Here is a 23,189-nt window from a genome sequence, read left to right as displayed (position 1 = left end):
GCTGCTTTCCTGGAGATCTGGCTGTTAACTCGGTGGGAAGACGAGGAAGACAGGACGGGGCAGGCTGGAATCATGGGCTTCTTGGAGGCAGAATGATAGCAGACTTCCCCCCCCAGAACAAAATTTTTATGCAATTCCTTATGTAAATCTCAGAATCCAAGACAGAGTCAAGGATGAAATTTTGCCTGTATCAATAAAGCCATTCTGACATAACAATCTAATGTAATTATAGCAATTCAATAAATCTAAACAGATTTGATTTTACCTATCTGATCTCCATTTGAAAACTCTATTCCCCTATATTTGAATAACTGTACTTTCTAAGACACTAGAATAACTGTACACTTGGAGGACTCTTCCTATTGAAGATATAAAACGCTGCACAAAGTGACTTAAAATGTTATCTGTGGGCACAGAACACAAAACAGACCAGGTGAGTATTGGCTTCAGCTGGGGGTGGTTTGACCCAGAGTGTCAAGTAAGGTCACAGGCTTGGTTTCCGAGTCTCTTTCATTTCAACCTTCTCTTTTGCTGGGTCAGCTTCATCTTCAGGCTGATTCTCCCTGAGTGGTAGGATGCTGTCCCAAGAACCAACTTCTTTTTTTAATTGTAAACAAATGGGATACATGTTGTTTCTCTGTTTGTACATGGCGTAAAGGTGTACCATTTGTGTAATCATAAATTTACATAGGATAATGTTTGATTCATTCTGTTATTTTTTCCCTTCCCCCTACCCCTCCCACCCCTCTTTTCCCTCTCTACAGTCCTTCCTTCCTCCATTCTTGCCCCCCTCCCTAACCCTAACTCTAACCCTAACACTAACCCCTCCCACCCCCCATTATGTGTCATCATCTACCCATCAGCGATATCATTCGTCCTTTGGCTTTTTGAGATTGGCTTATCTCACTTAGCATGATAGTCTCCAATTTCATCCATTTGCCTGCAAATGCCATAATTTAATCATTCTTTATGGCTGAGTAATATTCATAAATATATATATATATATATATATATATATATATATATATATATATCACAGTTTCTTTATCCATTCATCAATTGAAGGGCATCTAGGTTGGTTCCACAATCTGGCTATTGTGAATTGAGCAGCTATGAACACTGATAATCTCCAGGTGTTGGAGTAGTTTCTGTTTTTTACTCTTTCATTTATTTCTAACTTCAATCCATTATGATCTGATAGAATACAAGATAGTGTCTCTATCTTCTTGTATTTGCTAACATTAGCTTTGTGGCATAATATATGGTCTATTTTAGAGAAGGATCCATGTGCTGCTGAGAAGAAAGTGTATTCGCTCTTGGTTGGATGGTATAGTCTATAAATGTCCATTAAGTCTAAATTATTGATTGTGTTATTGAGATCTATGGTTTCTTTGTTCAATTTTTGTTTGGAAGATCTGTCCAGGGGTGAGAGAGGCATGTTAAAATCACCTAGTATTATTGTGTTATGGTCTATTTGGTTTCTGAAATTGAGAAGGATTTGTTTGACATACATGGATGAGCCACTGTTTGGGGCATAGATGTTTATGATTCTTATGTCTTGCTGATTTATGCTTCCCTTAAGCAGTATGTAATGTCCTTCTTTATCCCTTCTGACTAACTTTGGCTTGAAGTCCACATTATCTGAAATGAGGATGGATACTCCAGCTTTTTTGCTGACTCCATGTGCATGGTATGTTTTTCCCCATCCTTTCACGTTTAGTCTATGGGTATCTTTTTCTATGAGGTGAGTCTCTTGCAGGCAACATATTGTTGGATCTTTCTTTTTAATCCAATCTGCCAGTCCATGTCTTTTGATTGATGAATTCCATTAACATTAACATTAACATTAACATTCAGGGTTATTATTGAGATATGATTTGGTTTCCCTGTCATTTGGTTCATTTTTAAAATCTTATTTATTTATATTTTTGACACGACTTGATTCCTCCTTTATTGGACAATTCCTTTAGGACAATTCCTCCCTTTGCTGATTTGCTTCTTTGTTTTTCATCTCTTCCTCATGGAATATTTTGCTGAGAATGTTCTGTAATGCTGGCTTTCTTTTTGTAAATTCTTTTAGCTTTTGTTTATCATGGAAGGATTTTATTTCATTGTCAAATTTGAAGGTAAGTTTTCCTGGGTATAAGATTCTTGGTTGGCATCCATTTTCTTTCAGGGCTTGAAAAATGTTGTTCCAGGCCCTTCTAGCTTTTAGGGTCTGGATTGAAAAATCTGCTGATATCCGTATTGGTTTCCCCCTGAATGTAATTTGGTTCTTTTCTCTCACAGCCTTTAAAATTCTGTCTTTATTTTGTATGTTAGGTATTTTCATTATAATGTTCCTTGGTGTGGGTCTGTTGTAATTTTGTGTATTTGGAGTCCTATAAGCCTCTTGAACTTGATTTTCCATTTCATTCGTCAGATTTGGGGAATTTTCTGATATTATTTCATTGAATAGATTGTTCATTCCTTTGGTTTGTTTCTCTAAGCCTTACTCAATCCCAATAATTCTTAAATTTGGCCTTTTCATGATATCCCATAGTTCTTGGAGATTCTGTTCATGATTTCTTACCATCTTTTCTGTTTGGTCAACTTTGTTTTCAAGATTAAATATTTTGTCTTCAATGTCTGAGGTTCTGTCTTCCAGGTGTTCTACTTCTATGCTTTCTATAGAGTTCTTAATTTGGTTCATTGTTTCCTTCATTTCAAGGATTTCTGTTTGTTTTTTTTCAATATCTCTAACTCTTTATTGAAATGATCTTTTGCTTCCTGTATTTGCTCTTTTAACTGTCGATTGGTGCGATCATTCAATGCCTGCAATTGTTCTTTCATGTCATCATTCAATGCCTGCATTTGCTCTTTCATCTCATTGTTTGCTTCCCTGATCATTTTAATTATGTACATTCTGAACTCCCTTTCTGTCATTTCTTCTGCCATGCTGTCATTGGATTTTATTGATGTAACATCTAGATTTGTTTGGGGCATTTTCTTCCCTTGTTTTCTTATATTGTTCATGTATCAGTGCACCGCTAAGATATTGCAGATTTCCTCTATTGACTTATAATGTCCCTGAAGATTTATAGTATATCCCCTCTTAGCCTTCAGTAGCCTGAAGTCTTGGAGGAAGTTGATAATGCGATACTCCATAAGGAAGCTGCCTCTCTAGGGGTGGTGGCCTTCAGGTGGGGTATATTCCCTGCTAGTGGGCAGAGGTGCCTCCACTTGTTGACCAATGGTCATCCAAAGGGGAACTAGGCTGTGGGCTGAGGCAAGGCCTGTTTGGGCCTGTGTCTCTGGTTTTACTGTCCTTGTGGGAAAACCTCACCCGGCAGGGAAGACTCACTGGTGGGGAGGTCTTGCTGGTCAGTTGCCCTCCTAGAGGTTCCCCTCAATCTACAACTACTGCCTGGGCTGGGCTGCCTTCCTCTGCAAAGTTCCCAGAGGCCCGGACCTACCTCCTGGGCCTGGGAGACTCGCCCTTTGCAGACAAATCTCCTTAGGCTGCCCCTCCTCAGAGAATCTGCCTTCAGTCCTGGAACCTTCACTCACCCCTCAGCTTGTCTCTGTGCGGCTCTTCCACCAAGAAGCCGCCTAGGTCCTGGGACCCTGCTCTGCACCTAATCACCTGGCTATGCGCCCCTCCTCTGAGCAGCCACCTGGAGCCCTGTACAGTGGTTCCGAGTCCCAGCGACCTGCCGCACGCCTCTACCTCCGAGCAGCCGCCCGGTGTTCTGTTGTGGTCACTAGGAGTCCAAACAGCTCACTGCGTGCCTCCTCCTCCTGTCAACCACCCGTAGCCCTGGGCAGTCACTCTGAGTCCAAGTGACCCACCACGCTCCTCCTCCTCCTCCGGGAAGCCCCCCGGTGTTCAGGAGCAGTTGCTCTGAGTCTAAGCAACCCGCTGCACAGCTCCCCCTCTGGGCAGCCGCCCGGAGCGTGGGTTGCTCCAGGTCCCAGCGTCGTGCTGAGTGGCCTCCTCTACGATGCTCCCAGTTGTCCGAGTTCACTGCTCCAGCAGGGGAGGGGTGTCTCGTTGGGCAGCTCTACTTCACAAAGTTCCCTGCGTTCCGGGACTACTGCCCCATCCGGGATGCCTCCTCAACTGGAGAGACTCACCCGCCGGCTTTGAGTTGGTCCCAAGTCTTTCAATATCTCCTCTTTTGAATCATGAGTCCTGGAGCAACATGAAATGCAGCCACCCTCTAGTCCGCCATCTTGAAACCCCCAAGAACCAACTTCTTATTTGACCAAATACAGCGAGGGAGCAGGCATAGCTTCCTGGGTCTCCCTGCTGCGACTGGGTTATGTCTGTCTCTAGTGTCACTGGTGGCCTGTCGGTGAGCTGATGGGGGCGCACCACATGGTGAAGATGGAGGGGGTTTCCCCATGGAGGGATGGACTGCGTTTGCCAGAAAGAGGCGGGGTGACGAGTGTCATATGGCAGATGTGCAGGACAGTGGCACTTAAGATTTTCAAAATACTTTCAGGGAATCCAACTCACTGGATTTTAGTTTTATGGGGATATGGTTGTCAGCTGTTTTTTCCATTTGCAGATGAGAATACTACGCTCAAGTCACATGACTCGTTCAGATTCACAAAGTTGGTGAAACAGACTGGATTAACTTTTCTCCCTGACTGATGTGATGTCTGACCACTATACAATGGAACTGTCACCTTCTCTATTTAGGACTAGATGTCTGTTAATGGCATCTAAAATTGAATTAGCACTTTAATTGGCCACATTGTACTGGCTCATACTGATTTTATAGCAAAGTAAGAGCCCCTGTGATTTTTCATGATTTCTGATAAGACATAATGTGCCTAAAATGTTTTCTTTCTTTGGACTTAAGTTCAGGACTATACTTATTTTTATAATATCTCATATTAAATTTCTCTCATGCCCTGGTCAGGGAGGAACCTTGGAGTCTTGTGGAATCTAAATTATTAACTCTTATGCAGATTTGCTGCCACCTTCGATTTTAACAAGCACGACCTATTTTGTCTCCTCAGTGATTGCTAAAAAGGCTGAACGATAAGGTCCGTGTGATATTGATTACCAGTTTTAAACTGGAATGAGACCTCTAGTGCGACGTCACAGGACTCCATCTTTGATTGTTCAACATTTTTGGAACCGGTGTGGCTGGAGGTTCAACCAATACATTAAAATGTGAATCACTTCGCAGACGGAATACTCGCTCTCAATTGACCTCTTCTCTCACGTTTCTAAACAAGCGACATTTTCACTGAGGACATCTCCTTCCAAAATGGAATTATTGGCCTGAAGTCAAAGGTAGCTAGGGTTTTGTGACTCTCATCATTTGTTCTGGATCGAATCAGGAAAACTGTGACCACTCAGTTAAGGTCAAGTTCTTGCGATGAGGGTGAGAAGATGATCACAGTGGGAATCAAGCATGGCAATCAGTGAGATTTTGGTAATAAATAAAGTACACTCCCCATATTGCCCTAGTCTTTTTTTAAAAATATTTTTTCATTTGCTGATGGATCTTTATTTTATTTATTTTTATGTGGTGCTGAGGATCTACCCCAGTGGCTCACACATGCTAGGCAAGTGCTCTACCACCGAGCCTCAACCCCAGCCCTTCCCCCAAGTCTCTCAATTTTCCTTTTTTTTGATCAGATAAGTGAAATTCTAGAACTCAAATGCAAGTGGTATAGGGTTTGCCAGAAATATTACCCCAGGATTTTTGATTTCCAGTCTAAAGGTTTTCAGGCAATGGAGGGGGAGTTGGGTCTGAGTCATCTGGTGGTAGGAATGACAGAAAGGCTTTTAAGACAACATGTTCACATCATAGAATTTGATTTGGATTTGGTTTAAATAGCTTTAGAGGAGGATGACAGATTTTTCTGCATATTAGGACCTATTATTATTATAGTTTAAACAAGATGGAGAAACATCACTGTGGAACCTAATTTCTCTGAAAGAACTCCTTTCAGGATTGGTTTCAGCTATGGGGCAGCAGTTAGCCCCTCTTTTGGAAGGTGTGTGTGGGGGTTGCTCATGGTACTTTCACCCTCAGGACCACTGCTGCTGGCAGAGCCTTGCAGCCACTCTGTTGGAGAGACGGAGGTGATCTTCTCTCCCAGCATGACCCAGTCCCAGCCGCCACTTCTAGGATTTCTTCCATTTCTTCCAGAAGTGCTGCTTAGGTATTTCATAGGAAAATTTTGCTTTCAAACTGGACTGAATAGGTTTCAAAGAAAATGAATGAAGTGACTAGCCATGTAGTCCAGAAAATGGAAAAATGGATTCTATTCTAAAAAGTAGAAATATTTAGAGGCAAGCATCTTTCCTCTCTTCCCCATTGCACTCAGAAAACAAGAAAACAGCAGCTCATCTCCTCTTGCTCAATGCTAGGACCCCGCCCCTGCTCCCCCCAGGGTCTCCCCTCTGCCCCCCTTCTCCGTGACACTCCTTCCTAGCTACAAGAACAGGTTATCAAGGTGATAATAAGCGAGAAAATGTTCCAGCCTTGTTTTAAGCCTCAGCCACATCCCCTGCTTAATCGAGGTTAAGTGCCTGCGTGAACCTGTGTTTTCCACCCCTCTGGCCATGCAGCCCTAAGCCAGGCTGATCCACCCTCCTGGCCCCTTCACGCCAGATCCGCTGGTGCAGGATGATTGAGGTGGCCCGGGCCTTCCCAGCAGCTGCTGACTTGCGCTTGAAATTCAATCCTCTCAAGGTAATTCCTCCGCTTATAAAGAACGTCTAGCAATGAATTCTGAATTGGATGCTTCCCACTCCGGGCCAGATAATGGCAGGCTCGCTGACTTCCACAGACACTGAGCCTGCCGTGGTGGGGAGCATTGTGTTGTATGAGGTGCTATGATAAGTGGGGCCCTTTGCGAACTCATTAGACATTTTTAGAACACCATCCCCAAGCTCCTCTTTCTTCTGAGGTCCTCTAGATCCCAAAGGACTTCAGGCCTGTCTGGGCCACCCCTCTTCTGCAAGTGGCCTGTCCTTGAACATCACAGAGGGAGCAAAATGGCACCCAGTCTTCTCTTGCATGGGGCTGCTCTAGCTGCTCAGGGGGGCAATTTGGTACTGAGTTTGAAGACCAAACTGGTTTTGAAAAAATATGTGGAGTTACCACTTGATACCTGTCACTGCCTACAGGCTGGTGGAGACAGACGCCATCAGCAAAAGCACATGGGGTACCAGGCTTGGAGAAACCCACCTCTGTGCGAGAAAAGTTGCCCAGAGATTCTGAAATAACCATCTGCCTGTAAAATTCTTTGGATCATTATTCTCAAGCAGTAAGACTCCACACCCCCACTCTTTCCCTACCCCCAAAGCTACCCCCACCCCGAAGTCCCCAGTGGTAGAGAGTCCCTGCAGTGGTTGCAGATGCTGCCGAGACAGTCCTCTGCCTCCTCACCGGAAGGGCTCTGTTGTGGGAGGATTTGAATGTCCTTGTTGTCTCCTAAAGCTTCAGCTCAGAGTTGCAGGATGTGTTTTGGCAAGTGCAAAATCCAATAGCCATTGAACCCTTGATAATCTTCTATACCCTGTAGAAGTATGTTTTTATTCATCCGTTTCTTCAGGAGGTTAGAAATAAAGCCGTTCCATTCTAGGCATAAATTAGCATTTATAACAATGCAGAGCAAAAAATGTAATTTAAATAGAACTGATTAGAATTTTGATAGGGCACCGAGGAACTTCTAAACAAATGCTGATCAGGTAATGAGTGGAACGAGTCATTTATTTTAGTGGTTCAGCTATCTGTTCAATGATTGGGGCACAGTTTCCCAAACATATACGGTGGCTGTTCATTAATTATGCACTTCTCACTTGGTAATTGTCCAATTTAACTACAAACTGTGAGCTTATAGGCAGAGCCACAGAAGACAGCAGAGGGAAAAAGTGAGGATCTTGATAAAAGTATATTCTTTTTTTCGTAATAACATTCACTAATTCAAGGACTCAGAGAGAGGGGAGCTATTATTGGACTTCGGCCTTGGTTCTTGTTTTTGTGTGATGAACTAAGTTGCTCCCATTTGTTCAGCAGGGACGTTCAAGCTCAATAGTACGGAGTTCACAGATAGGCTACGTGAGTTGTCCAGTTGGCATGCAGCCTGTTTTGGGGCAGAGTTTCACCTCCGGGTCAGGGTGCAAGATATAAGTGGGACAGATTGTCTCTGGAAAGCTAGTCATCGAATCCTGGGGTTTTTCTTTGGGCATGTCATCCAGGAAAATGTTCTGAATCAATCTGAAGGGTTAATTTGCTGGATTTTTTCCTTCGATCTGTTGTAATTTTTTTCTTTTCTTTTTTATTTATTTAATTTCTTAGATATACATGTCAGTAGAGTGCATTTGACATACTATACATACATAGAGTCTAACATCCTATTCTTGTGGTTATGCATGATGTGGGGTTACATTGGTCATGTATTCATATGTGGATTTTCTTTTCTTAGTAAGACTAAAGTGAAGGAGAAATCCTGGGGAATGATTTTGGCAAAATGTTATATCGTTGTACATGTACAAATATGTTACAACAAATCTCATCATTACGTAAAACTGTAATGCACCAATAAAAATATGGAGGAAAAATAGGAGAGTAAAATGATTTCCTTTTATTCATGAGGTAATCCAACCTCATATCTGGGAAGTCCTTGATGTGATCACTCCTTTACCATATTGCTAGATTTCATATTCTGTTTTGCTTCCTGATTAAAAATTTTTTTTTTTTTGGTACCAGGGATTGAACCCAGGGGCACTTAACCATTGAGCCACATCCCGTCATTTTTATTTTATATTTTGAGACAGGATCTTACTGTTTTGCCTAGGGCCTCGCTAACTCGCTAAGTTGCTGAGGCTGGCTGTGAACTTGGGATCCTCCTGCCTCAGCCTCCTGAGCAACTGGGATTACAGGTGTGCGCCGCCACACCTGGCTCCTGATCATCTTTATTGGCAATTACAAATCAGTTTATCAGCCTTGTTGGCTTGATATAATCTTGATACTAGTAGGATGTCACTTTCTGGAATGCAGATAAGAAATTAAGTCCTAGGAAATGGAATAATTTTAACACCTCTCCCTCAACTCAGGAAGAACATTGTTTTGAAGGAAGAACGATCAGTTTATCATAGTTGTGATATTTCCTCCCTCACTTTTTCATGTGTAGGGACTTCTGGGGGATGTGTTCCACAAAGCAAGGCTGCTTTGAATAAGCATCTACTATTGGAGGCAGGTGAGCAGTTGAGGTTAATGTAACCCATGGCTAGAGGGGCTTATGCTTGGCATAGTGATTTGTGTGAGTAGTGCTCATCTTTATTTATGCTGCTACCTGGAAAGGAAATACCGTCTGTCCTTTGGTCCTTTGGGTAATAGCCAAGTACAAAGCAAGCATCTAAAGCAGAGCTCAGTGGAGGCATCTACCCAGCTCATCATTACTGAATTGATAAAGCCAGGGTCTAGGCAAGCCCCAGTGCAGGCAGTGGAGTAAACAGTATGTGTGGGAAAAAAAGCAAAGTCTGTCATTGCCAGAAAAATCTGTAGTGCCCCGGCTTCATGTTTGTGAAATCTGACCATCATTTGAATATCTATTTCTTCAAACAGTCCATTTTACAGCTTAGTAAACTAAGGCAAAGGGAGAGAAAGACAATTGCTATACCCACAAAAGAATTCCGAGGCCCAGGAAAAGTAAGAGCCATTGGCCACTTCAAAGCAATTTTAAATTGCCTTTGCTTATGGGTATCTCCATGCCCCTCTCTCTTCTTCTTTTTCTTTTCTTTTCTCTTTTGGCATGCACATACTAGGTGAGCATTCTACCACCAAGCCGCAAACCCGGCCCTCCCCAAACCCTTTGAAAACAGAGTTAAAAGAACTTTAATGTACTGGAGATTGCTGACATTGTTTTCTACAGTGATGATTTGGCTCTAATGAAATATGCTATTTAGAAATATGCAAAGAGGATTCACTACCTTGAAACAAACAAATGGCAAATGGATAAAACATTGTGTTTGGGGTAATTTATTTTCTCTGGCTCTGTTAACTCTTGAGCAATTAGCTAGATTATTTCCCTAATGTGAACAATGACTATATTCATACTAAAACAATTAATTGGACGATTGTTCTAGGATGAGCATTTGCTCTATTATTCTTTGCTTCTACTGGAGTCACTCTCTTTCCACACATGCCTGGCTCTCTCTGTGAGAGCAATTTCAACAGCATAATGTCTATGTGAAGATTGTAAGCTCTCAAAAACCATTGCAAGGAACTCTGGCTGCACATTTATTCTCAGCAGATCTCCACATATCTTTGGATTTTTACGTTGTGCTTACTTTACAATCACTGAATTCCATGTTATAATGTCTCCATTATTTTGGTGGCATATTAGGGCTGATTGTTTCTCTCAGCAGCCTGCAGCCGCCCCCTGTGAGACCTCCACAGCTTACCTTATCATAATATTGGAAAGCAATTTCTCTTCACTGCTGTGAACCAACGCCAGAAATCCAAAATGCTGCCACAGTCATTAAGTGATTTCCAATTAGTTAATTGGTTTCACAGGCTGCTTCTTTCTAAACTGCACCTTAAATGAAAAGCAGAACCATCCATTTTTGAAAGAGGAAAAATCCTGGGGCCTTTGGGTTTTAAAATCCTAAAACACAGCACACTTTGGAAGAAACTTCACTAAAAACACCAGTCCTGCAGAACAGAAAATGTTCTTATTGTTGTTGCAGAAAAGACTGGAATCTTACTTCAGGCTTTCCAGATTGTCTAGGGTTTATTTACCCACTTTACCTTGGGATCAAAGGAGTTTAGGCAGATAGGCACCGAGAGGCACAGAACAGGGACCATTTCTAGATTAGCATGGATGCTTTTCCCTGGAAGTTTCCTGGGCCTCCGTGATGGGTGCTGCAGGGCTATGTAAGCTTGGCAGCGGGATGTTATTTTAGACCTTGCTGAGAAGTAGGGCGAAGTCCTTCAGAAGGACGAATGGTTCTTTCAGAAGCTGCTTTTGGGGACAGGGTATAGCTCAGCGGTGGCACCCTTGCCTCACATGTGGAAGGACCTAGGTTCCATTGCCAGCACTGTTACAAAAACAAGAGCTGCTTTTTGGAAAGAAAATGGGATGTGGTTACGTTTGTGAGCTGGCAAAAGGAATGAGGTGAAGGACATGAGAGGCCTTGGTTGGTCTGGAATAGCTCAGGTTGGCACATGTAATGTCAGTCACTACCTATGAGGACCAATACTCAAGAGAGGACAATAGGTGAGGCCTGCTGGCCCTGCCAGTCAGTGAGCCCATCTGTCAGTCAACTGTGTTCCCTTCAAGACCATTTCTTTTACCCAAACTCACCCAGGGCCTGATATATTTTTTTAAGAGCTAAGTTTATGGATAGAAGTAGATTAAACTGTTAAACAAAGTAGATTAAATTGCAAGGGTCAAGGAGGCAGTGATTGGAATTTGGGGTCAGAAAGAGGTGAAGAACTTTTCTTGTTGAGAAGAAGGTGAGGGACCAGGCAGGCCCCGAGAGCCGAGTACAGCACCCCTCAACTCTGGCTCTGGGACCTCTTTGTCCGCTTCAGAAGCCATCAGTTCATCATCTCGGTAGCCTGGAGTCCTTTAGTAATGACTTTATGAATTAAAACTTAAAACCAAATTAGTTGTGTTTACAAAGCAGCACCCCCACTGAAAGAAGGCCTGGGTTGGGCTCAGCATCTGTGGAAGGGTGACTCTGCACTTGGCTTCCTGGGAGAGGGTCCTGGCCTTGTTTCCATGGGTACCACTGCAGCCCGCCTCCTCCTGTGTCACTTCCCCTGCTCAAGGACAGCACTTCCAGGTGACATGCTGGTGGGCACCAGTAAAGCATTTATTTATAGGCACTTATTTGCTGGTCTTGATAGTAACAGAAATTTGTCTTTTGTGTGTGTGTGTGTTTTTAAAAAGTTATTTTTAGATTTCCTTATGCAACACATCCATTCCAATGGAAACCATAGCTTGGGAAATACTAAGTCTGAAATCTCAACTTTAGAGACATTGTGATAGTGTGTGCTTGGGAAGTGAAATGTTTTCAGGGGTGATGAGTTCCTTCTCCCTCCCCGCCATGCAGCTCCTCCATTGCTTTCCACCTCGTTATTTCAGAGAGGGAGATTCTTTTTTTTTTTTTTTTTTTTAAAATTTTATTTTATTGTAAACAAATGGGATACATGTTGTTTCTCTGTTTGTACATGGCGTAAAGGCATACCATTTGTGTAATCATAAATTTACATAGAGTAATGTTGTTTGATTCATTCTGTTATTTTTTCCCTTCCCCCCACCCCTCCCACCCCTCTTTTCCCTCTATACAGTGCTTCCTTCCTACATTCTTGCCCCCCTCCCTAACCCTAACTCTAACCCTAACACTAACCTTTCCCTCCCCCCATTATGTGTCATCATCCACTTATTAGCGATATCATTCGTCCTTTGGCTTTTTGAGATTGGCTTATCTCACTTAGCATGATATTCTCCAATTTCATCCATTTGCCTGCAAATGCCATAATTTTATCATTCTTTATGGCTGAGTAATATTCCATTGTATATATATATATATATATATATATATATATATATATATATATATATACACCACAGTTTCTTTATCCACTCATCAATTGAAGGGCATCTAGGTTGGTTCCACAGTCTGGCTATTGTGAATTGAGCAGCTATGAACATTGATGTGGCTGTATCTCTGTAGTATGCTGATTTTAAGTCCTTTGGGTATAGGCCAAGGAGTGGGATAGCTGGGTCAAATGGAGGGTCCATTCCAAGTTTTCTAAGGAATCTCCATACTGCTTTCCAGAGTGGCTGCACTAATTTGCAGTCCCACCAGCAATGTATGAGTGTATCTTTCTCCCCACATCCTCGCCAACACCTGTTGTTGCTCTTATTCTTGATAATCGCCATTCTAATTGGGGTGAGATGGAATCTTAGGGTGGTTTTGATTTGCATTTCTCTTATTACTAGAGATGTTGAGCATTTTTCCATATGTTTGTTGATTGCTTGTAGATCTTCTTCTGTGAAGTGTCTATTCATTTCCTTAGCCCATTTGTCGACTGGATTATTTGAATTCTTGGAGTAGAGTTTTTTGAGTTCTTTATAGATTCTGGAGATTAGTGCTCTATCTGAAGTATGATTGGCAAAGATATTCTCCCACTCTGTAGGCTCTTTCTTCGCATTGCTGATAGTTTCCTTTGCTGAGAGAAAGCTTTTTAGTTTGAATCTATCCCAGTTATTGATTCTAGCTTTTATTTCTTGTGCGATGGGAGTCCTGTTAAGGAAGTCTGATCCTAGACCAACAAGGTGATGATTTGGACCTACTTTTTCTTCTATAATCTGCAGGGTCTCTGGTCTGATTCCGAGGTCCTTAATCCATTTTGAGTTCAGTTTCGTGCATGGTGAGAGATATGGGTTTAGTTTCATTCTGTTGCATATGGATTTCCAATTCTCCTAGCACCATTTGTTGAAGAGGCTATCTTTTCTCCATTGCATATTTTTGGCACCTTTGTCTAGTATGAGAAAATTGTATTTATTTGGGTTTGTGTCCGTGTCCTCTATTCTGTACCATTGATCTACCTTTCTATTTTGGTACCAATACCATGCCGTTTTTGTTACTATTGCTTTGTAGTAGAGTTGAAGATCTGGTATTGCAATACCCCCTGTTTCCCTCTTCCTGCTAAGGATTGCTTTAGCTATTCTGGGTTTCTTATTCTTCCAGATGAATTTCATAATTGCTTGCTCTATTTCTGTAAGGTAGGTCATTGGGATTTTAATTGGAATTGCATTGAATTTGTATAGCACTTTAGGTAGTATGGCCATTTTGACAATATTAATTCTTCCTATCCAAGAACATGGAAGATCTTTCCATCTTCTAAGGTGTTCTTTAATTTCTTTCTTTAGTGTTGTATAGTTCTCATTGTAGAGGTCTTTCACCTCTTTTGTGAGATTGATTCCCAAGTATTTTATTTTTTTCGAGGCTATTGTGAATGGGGTAGTTTTCCTAATTTCTCTTTCTGAAGATTCATCACTTATGTATAAAAATGCATTGGATTTATGGGCATTGATCTTGTAACCTGCTACTTTACTGAATTCACTTATGAGTTCTAAGAGTTTTCTGGTGGAATTTCCAGGTTCCCCTAAATATATAATCATGTCATCAGCGAACAGGGATAGTTTGAGTTCTTCTTTTCCAATTCGTATCCCTTTAATTTCTTTGGTTTGTCTAATTGCTCTGGCTAGAGTCTCAAGAACGATGTTGAATAGAGGTGGTGAAAGAGGGCATCCCTGCCTTGTTCCAGTTTTTAGGGGGAATGCTTTCAGTTTTTTACCATTAAGAATGATATTAGCCATGGGCTTAGCATAAATGGCCTTTACAATGTTAAGGAATGTTCCCACTATCCCTATTTTTTCTAGTGTTTTGAGCATGAAGGGGTGCTGTATTTTATCAAATGCTTTTTCTGCATCTATTGAAATAATCATGTGATTCTTGACTTTAAGTCTATTAATATGGTGAATTACGTTTATTGATTTCCTGATGTTGAACCAACCTTGCATCCCTGGGATGAAACCCACTTGATCATGGTGCACTATCTTTTTAATATGTTTTTGTATGCGATTTGCTAAAATTTTATTGAGAATTTTTGCATCGATGTTCATTAAGGATATTGGTCTGAAATATTCTTTCCTTGATGAGTCTCTGTCTGGTTTAGGTATCAGTGTGATATTGGCTTCATAGAATGAGTTTGGGAGAGTTCCCTCCTCTTCTATTTTATGGAATACTTTGAGAAGTATTGGAATGAGCTCTTCTTTAAAGGTTTTGTAGAACTCGGCTGAGAACCCATCTGGTCCCAGACTTTTCTTTGTTGGTAGGCTTTTGATGACTTCTTCTATTTCAGTACTTGAAATTGGTCTATTTAAATTGTGCATGTCCTCCTCGTTCAGTTTAGGCAATTCATATGTCTCTAGAAACCTATTGATGTCTTGGAGGTTTTCTGTTTTGTTGGAGTATAGATTTTCAAAATAGCTTCTAATTATGTTTTGTATTTCAGTACAGTCTGTTGTGATATTTCCTTGTTCATTCCGAATTTTAGTGATTTGGGTTTTCTCTCGTCTTCTCTTTGTTAGTGTGGCTTAAAGGTTTATCAATTTTGTTTATTTTTTTGAAGAACCAACTATTTATTTTGTCAATTTTTTGTATTGTTTCTTTTGTTTCAATTTCATTGATTTCAGCTCTGAGTTTAACTATTTCCTGTCTTCTACTACTTTTGGTGCTGGTCTGTTCTTCTTTTTCTAGGGCTTTGAGCTGTAGTGTTAGGTCGTTTATTTTTTGAGTTTTACTTCTTTTATTAAATGTGCTCCATGAAATAAATTTCCCTCTAAGTACTGCTTTCATAGTGTCCCAGAGATTTTGATATGATGTTTCTTTGTTCTCATTTACCTCTAAGAATTTTTAAATTTCCTCCTAATATCTTCTGTTATCCATTCATCATGTAATAGCATATTGTTTAATCTCCAGATGTTGGAATAGTTTCTGTGTTTTACTCTTTCATTTATTTCTAACTTCAATCCATTATGATCTGATAGGATACATGGTAGTGTCTCTATCTTCTTGTATTTGCTAACATTAGCTTTGTGGCATAATATATGGTCTATTTTAGAGAAGGATCCATGTGCTGCTGAGAAGAAAGTGTATTCGCTCTTGGTTGGATGGTATAGTCTATAAATGTCCATTAAGTCTAAATTATTGATTGTGTTATTGAGATCTATGGTTTCTTTGTTCAATTTTTGTCTGGAAGATCTGTCCAGTGGTGAGAGAGGCGTGTTAAAATCACCTAGTATTATTGTGTTATGGTCTATTTGGTTTCTGAAATTGAGAAGGATTTGTTTGACATACATGGATGAGCCACTGTTTGGGGCATAGATGTTTATGATTGTTATATCTTGCTGATTTATGCTTCTCTTAAGCAGTATGAAATGACCTTCTTTATCCCTTCTGACTAACTTTGGCTTGAAGTCCACATTATCTGAAATGAGGATGGATACTCCAGCGTTTTTTACTGAGTCCATGTGCATGGTATGTTTTTCCCCATCCTTTCACCTTTAGTCTATGGGTATCTCTTTCTATGAGGTGAGTCTCTTGTAGGCAACATATTGTTGGATCTTTCTTTTTAATCCAATCTGCCAGTCTATGTCTTTTGATTGATGAATTCAGGCCATTAACATTCAGGATTATTATTGAGATATGATTTGTATTCCCGGTCATTTGGTTCATTTTTTAAATTTTATTTATTTATTTGTTTGACACGACTTGTTTCCTCCTTTATTTGACAATTCCTTTAGGATAATTCCTCCCTTTGCTGATTTGCTTCTTTGTTTTTCATCTCTTCCTCATGGAATATTTTGCTGAGAATGTTCTGTAATGCTGGCTTTCTTTTTGTAAATTCTTTTAGCTTTTGTTTATCATGGAAGGATTTTATTTCATTGTCAAATTTGAAGGTAAGTTTTGCTGGGTATAAGATTCTTGGTTGGCATCCATTTTCTTTCAGGGCTTGAAAAGTGTTGTTCCAGGCCCTTCTAGCTTTTAGGGTCTGGATTGAAAAATCTGCTGATATCCGTATTGGTTTCCCCCTGAATGTAATTTGGTTCTTTTCTCTCACAGCCTTTAAAATTCTGTCTTTATTTTGTATGTTAGGCATTTTCATTATAATGTGCCTTGGTGTGGGTCTGTTGTAATTTTGTGTATTTGGAGTCCTATAAGCCTCTTGAACTTGATTTTCCATTTCATTCTTCAGATTTGGGAAATTTTCTGATATTATTTCATTGAATAGATTGTTCATTCCTTTGGTTTGTTTCTCTAAGCCTTCCTCAATCCCAATAATTCTTAAATTTGGCCTTTTCATGATATCCCATAGTTCTTGTAGATTCTGTTCATTATTTCTTACCATCTTCTCTGTTTGTTCAACTTTGTTTTCAAGGTTAAATATTTTGTCTTCAATGTCTGAGGTTCTGTCTTCCAGGTGTTCTATCCTACTGGATATGCTTTCTATGGAGTTCTTAATTTGGTATATTGTTTCCTTCATGTCAAGGATTTCTGTTTGTTTTTTTTTCAATATCTCTAACTCTTTATTGAAATGATCTTTTGCTTCCTGTATTTGCTCTTTTAACTGTCGATTGGTGCGATCATTCAATGCCTGCGCTTGCTCTTTCATCTCATCGTTTGCTTCCCTGATCATTTTAATTATGTACATTCTGAACTCCCTTTCTGTCATTTCTTCTGCCATGCTGTCATTGGGTTTTATTGATGTAACATCTAGATTTGTTTGCAGCATTTTCTTTCCTTGTTTTCTCATATTGTTCAGGTGTCAGTGGACCACTGAGATATTGCAGATTTCCTTTATTGACTTACAATGTCCCTGAAGATTTCTATATATATCCCCTCTTAGCCTTCAGTAGGCTGAAGTCTTGGAGGAAGTTGATAATGCGATGCTCCCTAAGGAAGCTGCCTCTCTAGGAGTGATGGCCTTCAGGTGGGGTATATTCCCTGCTAGTGGGCAGAGGTGCCTCCACTTGTTGACCAATGGTCATCCAAAGGGGAACTAGGCTGTGGGCTGAGGCAAGGCCTGTTTGGGCCTGTGTCTCTGGTTTTACCGTCCTTGTGGGGAAACCTCACCCGGCAGGGAAGACTCACCCGGTGGGGAGGTCTTGCTGGTCAGTTCCCTCCTAGAGGTTCCCCTCAATTTACAGCTACCGCTTGGGCTGGGCTGCATTCCTCTGCAAAGTTCCCAGGGGCCCGGACCTACCTCCTGGGCCTGGGAGCCTCACCCTTTGCAGATGAATCTCCTTAGTCTGCCCCTCCTCAGAGAATCTGCCTTCAGTCCTGGAACCTTCGCTCTGCCCCTCAGCTTGTCTCTGTGCGGCTCTTCCACCAAGAAGCCTCCTAGATCCTTGGACCCTGCTCTGCACCTAATTGCCTGGCTATGCGGCCCCTCCTCTGAGCAGCCACCTGGGGCCCCGTACAATCGCTCTGCATCCCAGAGACCCGCCGCACGCCTCTTCCTCCAAACTGCCGCCCAGTATTCCGGTGCGGTCACTAGGAGTCCGAGCAACTCACTGCATGCCTCCTCCTCCCACCAACCACCCGTAGCCTGGGGCAATCAATCACTCCGAGTAGAAATGATCCTCCCTGTTCCTCCTCCTCCTCCAGGTAACCCCCCGGGTGTTCAGGAACGGTCGCTCTGAGTGGCTCTGAATCCACGTGACCCGCTGCACGCGTCCTCTGGGCAACTGCCCGGAGCTCTGGTGCGACCACTGGAGACCAAGCGACCCACCATGCTTCTCCTCCAGGCAGCCCCCCTGTGTTCAGGAGCGGTCGCTTTAAGTCCAAACAACTCACCAATCACCTCCTCCTCTGAGCAGCTGCCTGGAGCTCTAATGCAGTCACTGCGGGTCCAAATGACCCGCCGCGCTCCTCCTCCTCCTACTCCTCTGGGCAGGCCCCGGTGTTCAGAAGTGGTCTGAGTCCAAAGAGCTCGCCACGCAGCTCCTCCTCTGGCAACCACCTGTAGCTCTGGTGCAGTCACTCCGAATCCAAGCGGCCACGCTCCTCCTCCTCCTCCTCAGGGCAGGCCCCGGTGTTCTGAGTCCACACAGCTCTCCTCGCCGCTCCTCCCCCGGGCAGCCACCGGAGCCCCAGTGGTTGCTCCGAGTCCCAGCTCTGTGCTGAGTGGCCTCCTCTACGACGCTCCCAGTTGTTCGAGTTCACTGCTTCAGCAGGGGGAGGGGTGTCTCGCCGGCAGCCCTACTTCACAAAGTTCCCTGCGATCCGGGACTACCGTCCCATCGGGACGCCTCCCCAACGGGAGAGACTTACCCGGCTGCTTTGAGTTGGTCCCAAGTCTTTCAATATGTCCTCTTTTGAATCCTGAGTCCTGGAGCAACATGAAATGCAGCCACCCTCTAGGCTGCCATCTTGAAACTCCCCAGGAGATTCTTTTATTCCAGTTGTATGGAATAGAAAGTGGTATTTTCTACTGACATATGTTTTTTAAGAACAGGAATGACTCTTTCAAGTTGTTAATCATTTTGAAGGAAACAAGAAATCAAAGAGTGCTATTTGGGGGCTGGGGTTGTGGCTCAGTGGTTGAGCACTTGCCTAGCACATGTGAGGCACTGGATTCGAGCCTCAGCACCGCATAAAAATGAATAAATAAAGACATTTGTGTCCATCTACAACTAAAAAAAATATATATACAAAATATATATATAAATATATATATAATATATATATATAAATATATATATAATATATATATATAAATATATATATAAAGAGTGCTATTTGGTCCTTTCTAAAGAGACCAATGTCTGTGTGGTGTATGTGTGTGTGTGTGTGTGTGTGTGTATAACATATATCAATATATACATACATGTATATTATTTTTTGTAATGAAGTACATTGATAGATTTGTTTCTGTGGTTCATGAAGATGGCTTAGGACTCGATAAATATTAAATCAACTAGGCAAACAACCTCTCCCTGTCCTAGAAGAACTTAAGATATACTGAAATAAGGTCAATACTATGTACCTTTATCTTTTTAATATTTTATTGTCCTTTATTTATGGGAAAAAAATCTCAAGAATTCCCATCTGGGGTCCTGACCTGGGGTGGTCTTTCATGGCTGTAACTTCACTGACAAGCCAATGAGAAGATTCCCTGAAGTTATTACCTGAGCAATATTAATGGTTTATAAATGACTTCTTTAAAAAAAAAAGAATGAACTGCTAAAACTAATGCCAATTTGATCATTCTTCAAATAAATGGTCAAGTGAGTCATTTGAAGGATGATGGCTGACTGGTGGAGATGGGCCCGAATGGTTGTCCAGGGTGTCTCCTGAGGGGGAGGGGGAGGGAATTGGTCTCCAGGACAGGAGTTTGCCATCTGTTCATCACAGGATTGAAAACCACAATTCAATTACATGGGATTCTCGGCTACACTTCCCCTTCTTGAGTGGCTTTTCTGTTTCAGAAGCCAGCAGGACCCTCCCGACCGCACAGCCTGGTACAGTCAATTTGGGTCTAAAACGCTCTTTAAGTGTATTGTGGAGCACACAGAATATTTCAGTCTTGGGAAATGATTTATATTGAGACAGGGGCAGTCTTGGGTGTTGGGCGCCTGGAGATGCATTACACCCTGCACATTTGTGGTCTTTCCCTTCCAGAAAAGCTAGCGGTGCCGCGGGGGCTCCCACACCCTGGGTGAGCTTGGCTTCTTCCTGACCTGCAGTAAACCCGCTCTCCCTGCTGGAGATGCATTAGAAATAAACAAAATGCACTTGTTTGATTCGATATGAGGCATTAAATGGCTGCTGGGTTTTATGTCACTCTCAATAGGAGAGGCTATCCTCTGGTTCTATTGGGGTTGGGTGACAGGAAATTTAAGACTAAATGGGCTGGAAGTTTAATCCCTGGAGGCATGTAGTTTCCTGATGGTTGCTTGGCTCTAACGCCCTTGGTCAATAGGAAGGGGTGGTGTCCTCTGTGAGGGTGGAACCTTTCTTGAGCAGCCCCTTCTTGCCGGTTCCTTGCACTTAGAACATCTTTCCTTCCATTGCCAGCTACCCGGGTTCAACCCAGTCTTTAAGAACCAGCTAAAATGTCCCATGGGGGTGCCTAAGAGCCTCACTTCTGCCCAGGGAAACCATAGAATGGAGACCCCTGGCCCGGCACAGTGGTGCACACCTGTAATCCCAGCGGCTCAGGAGACTGAGGCAGGAGGATCTCAGGTTCAAAGCCAGCCTCAGCAACTGAGCGAGGCCCTAAGCACCTCAGTGAAATGCTGTCTCTAAATAAAAAGCAAAAAAAGGGTGGGGGTTGTGGCTCGGTGGTATCAAAAAAAAAAAAAAAAAAAAAAAAAAAAGAGGAATCGAGATCACAGGAAAGGCTCCTGGGCCCAACGTCCCACCCCTCTTTTGCGGGTGGCCACGCACTGGGAAGATGCCCCAGGAATGTTTGGAGTGAGGAAACATGGAGACAGGGCAGGCTCTCCCAGACCAGGGAGTAGCGGTGGGTACCTGGGAGAACAGTGCCCATACCAGTCCTGCCCTCCCATCTTTTCCATCCACCCTCCAGCAGCCTCTTTTCTTCATTTAGCTACTGATTGTGCCCTACGGTTTGACATGGGAGGGTTAAAGGAGTCCCACCACAGCTTTTAGCCTTCTTCCCAAATGCTCTTTGCCTCTGCCCTGGCCCTGTGGCTTTTATCCTTTAATTAAAAAAAAAAAAAAAAAAAAAAAGGTCACCTTGGTCCTCTTTGGCACCTTCCTTCACTAATTCTGCAACCTGCCCCCTTCAAAAGAAAAAAAAAAAAAAGTGTACCCAGGAAACATCACAGTGTCCGAGAGAATGGCGGGTTTCCAGTCTAGGAAGGTGCAGTGTACGTTCTTGGCCCTACAGAAGCGGGGTATGTTTCCCTGCAGGGCTAGCTGGTCTCATTTATCCTTGGTGTTCCTTAACTGTAAAGTGTGGATGAGACCACTAGGAGTTTTTGGAGAATTCACTGATGTCGCCAAATACAGGCTTTTATCCTTCCTAGCTTTTCCAGCTAACTGGAATTCTCAACCTTTGAGGGGATCATGAATCTATTTGAGAATCTGATGAAAGCTCTGGTTTTTCCTTCCAGAAAAAGATACATACAAACATTTTCATACAATTCCAAGAACTTTTAGGATCCCTGGAGTCCAAACAAGAGCTCCTTTGGGGTCACTTTGATCCCCAGGCTAACTGCCCCGCCCTCTACCATAGCCAACTTCTGCAAAGCACCTACCAAGGGACCTGCTGCTTAGGAGGGCCCGAATAAATACGATTTAATCTGCTGGTTCCCTAAGTTGCAATCAGAAATACTCCAAGCCTGGAGGAAATTTAGCTTATATTTAGTTTTGAGAAGCTGTCATGTCCAAGTGACAGAAATACCTCTGAGCAGAGAGCCCAGTCCTTGACTGACATGCTTCCAGCTGGCCTGCCATACCTTGTTTGAACAAATTTGGCCTTTTCAAAAAAAATCTTCCCTTTCTTGTCGGACTCTACCCTGCGGTCCTGTGTGTGCTGCTGCCCAGCCAGGCGACGTGTTCCGCTGACATCTCTGTCTTCACTCTCTGTATGGAATTTACAGCAATTATCCTTTGGTTGGTCCCTGTGTCTGTATTTTGGCAGGCCGCCCTGCCTTCCATGTGATAAGCGCTTTGCAGACACGGCAGCCGAAGCTCTGCCAAAGCCTAATGTCATCCCTTGTCAGATGTTGTATGGGTCCAGGGGTGACCAACACCCCCCACTCCGCGTCTGCTGGTGCACGCTCCCTTTGCACTGTGTAAAGCACATAATGATGTGCAAGACTGGCTGGGGTCCAGCTCATCTGAACAAGGGTGGCCGTGATCCTGGAGAATTCAGGCACCTTGGAGTGTGTTTTTACGGCCTGCGCTACCTGGATTGGTTTTTCTGGCTGTGTTCTGCAAGTAAATGAACTGGATAATCGCCATATTTCTATTCTACGCCGTGCTGTGTCGCCTGTGCCTCTGGAAACAAAAGTTTTCTCGACAACGAAGTCACTTCTCAAGAACAATTACGCCCCCTGGGGGTGAATATCTTTGTCGATGTGTGCCAAAGTATGACTAAACAAATTGGCTTTAAAACACCTTTCCTCCATTTAATTCTCATTTGATTGTTTCGCTGAAGATCAATGAGGACAGCAACAAAATCCTCTAAACACAAAGAAACAAAAACAAACGCAAATCCCTCTCCCCGCCAACCAAAACCTTCTCACTGATGGCAATTCTATGATCCGGGTATTATTCTATGGCTGCATTTTTTTAACCTCTGCCTCAGTGAAGTTCGGGATTGAGCCCTACTTCTCAAACTTTCGTGTATACTCAAATCAGCTGGAGATCTTTTTAGAAACAGAGTCTGATTGACTGGGTCTGGGGTGGGGCCCAAGAGACTGCACTTCTTACAAGGTCCCAGGTCATGCTATTGCTGCTGGTTCATGGGCCAGTGTTGGGGAAATGAGACTGTAGCCATCTGTAGGATATATGCATGTAACCATCAAGCCAACCCTGACATCAACCTAGTGACCCCTTTAGGCCCTCTGCTTGCCCTCTTGTCTGTCAAAACTGTTCCTATTTTCTAACAGCAAAT

General features: G+C 42.6%; 1 long non-coding RNA gene across 1 annotated transcript in view; it reads right to left on the bottom strand.

Moving 5' to 3' along the window:
- Positions 1-23,189, bottom strand: part of LOC306670203 — a 505,412-nt gene that overhangs the window by 300,576 nt on the left and 181,647 nt on the right. The window lies entirely within an intron of this gene.

The sequence above is a fragment of the Sciurus vulgaris genome (genome assembly GCF_902686455.1).
Source record: "Sciurus vulgaris genome assembly, chromosome: 9".
NCBI lineage: Eukaryota > Metazoa > Chordata > Mammalia > Rodentia > Sciuridae > Sciurus > Sciurus vulgaris.
Note: the sequence above shows the minus strand (reverse complement) of the source record. Positions and strands in the feature narration are given on the sequence as shown.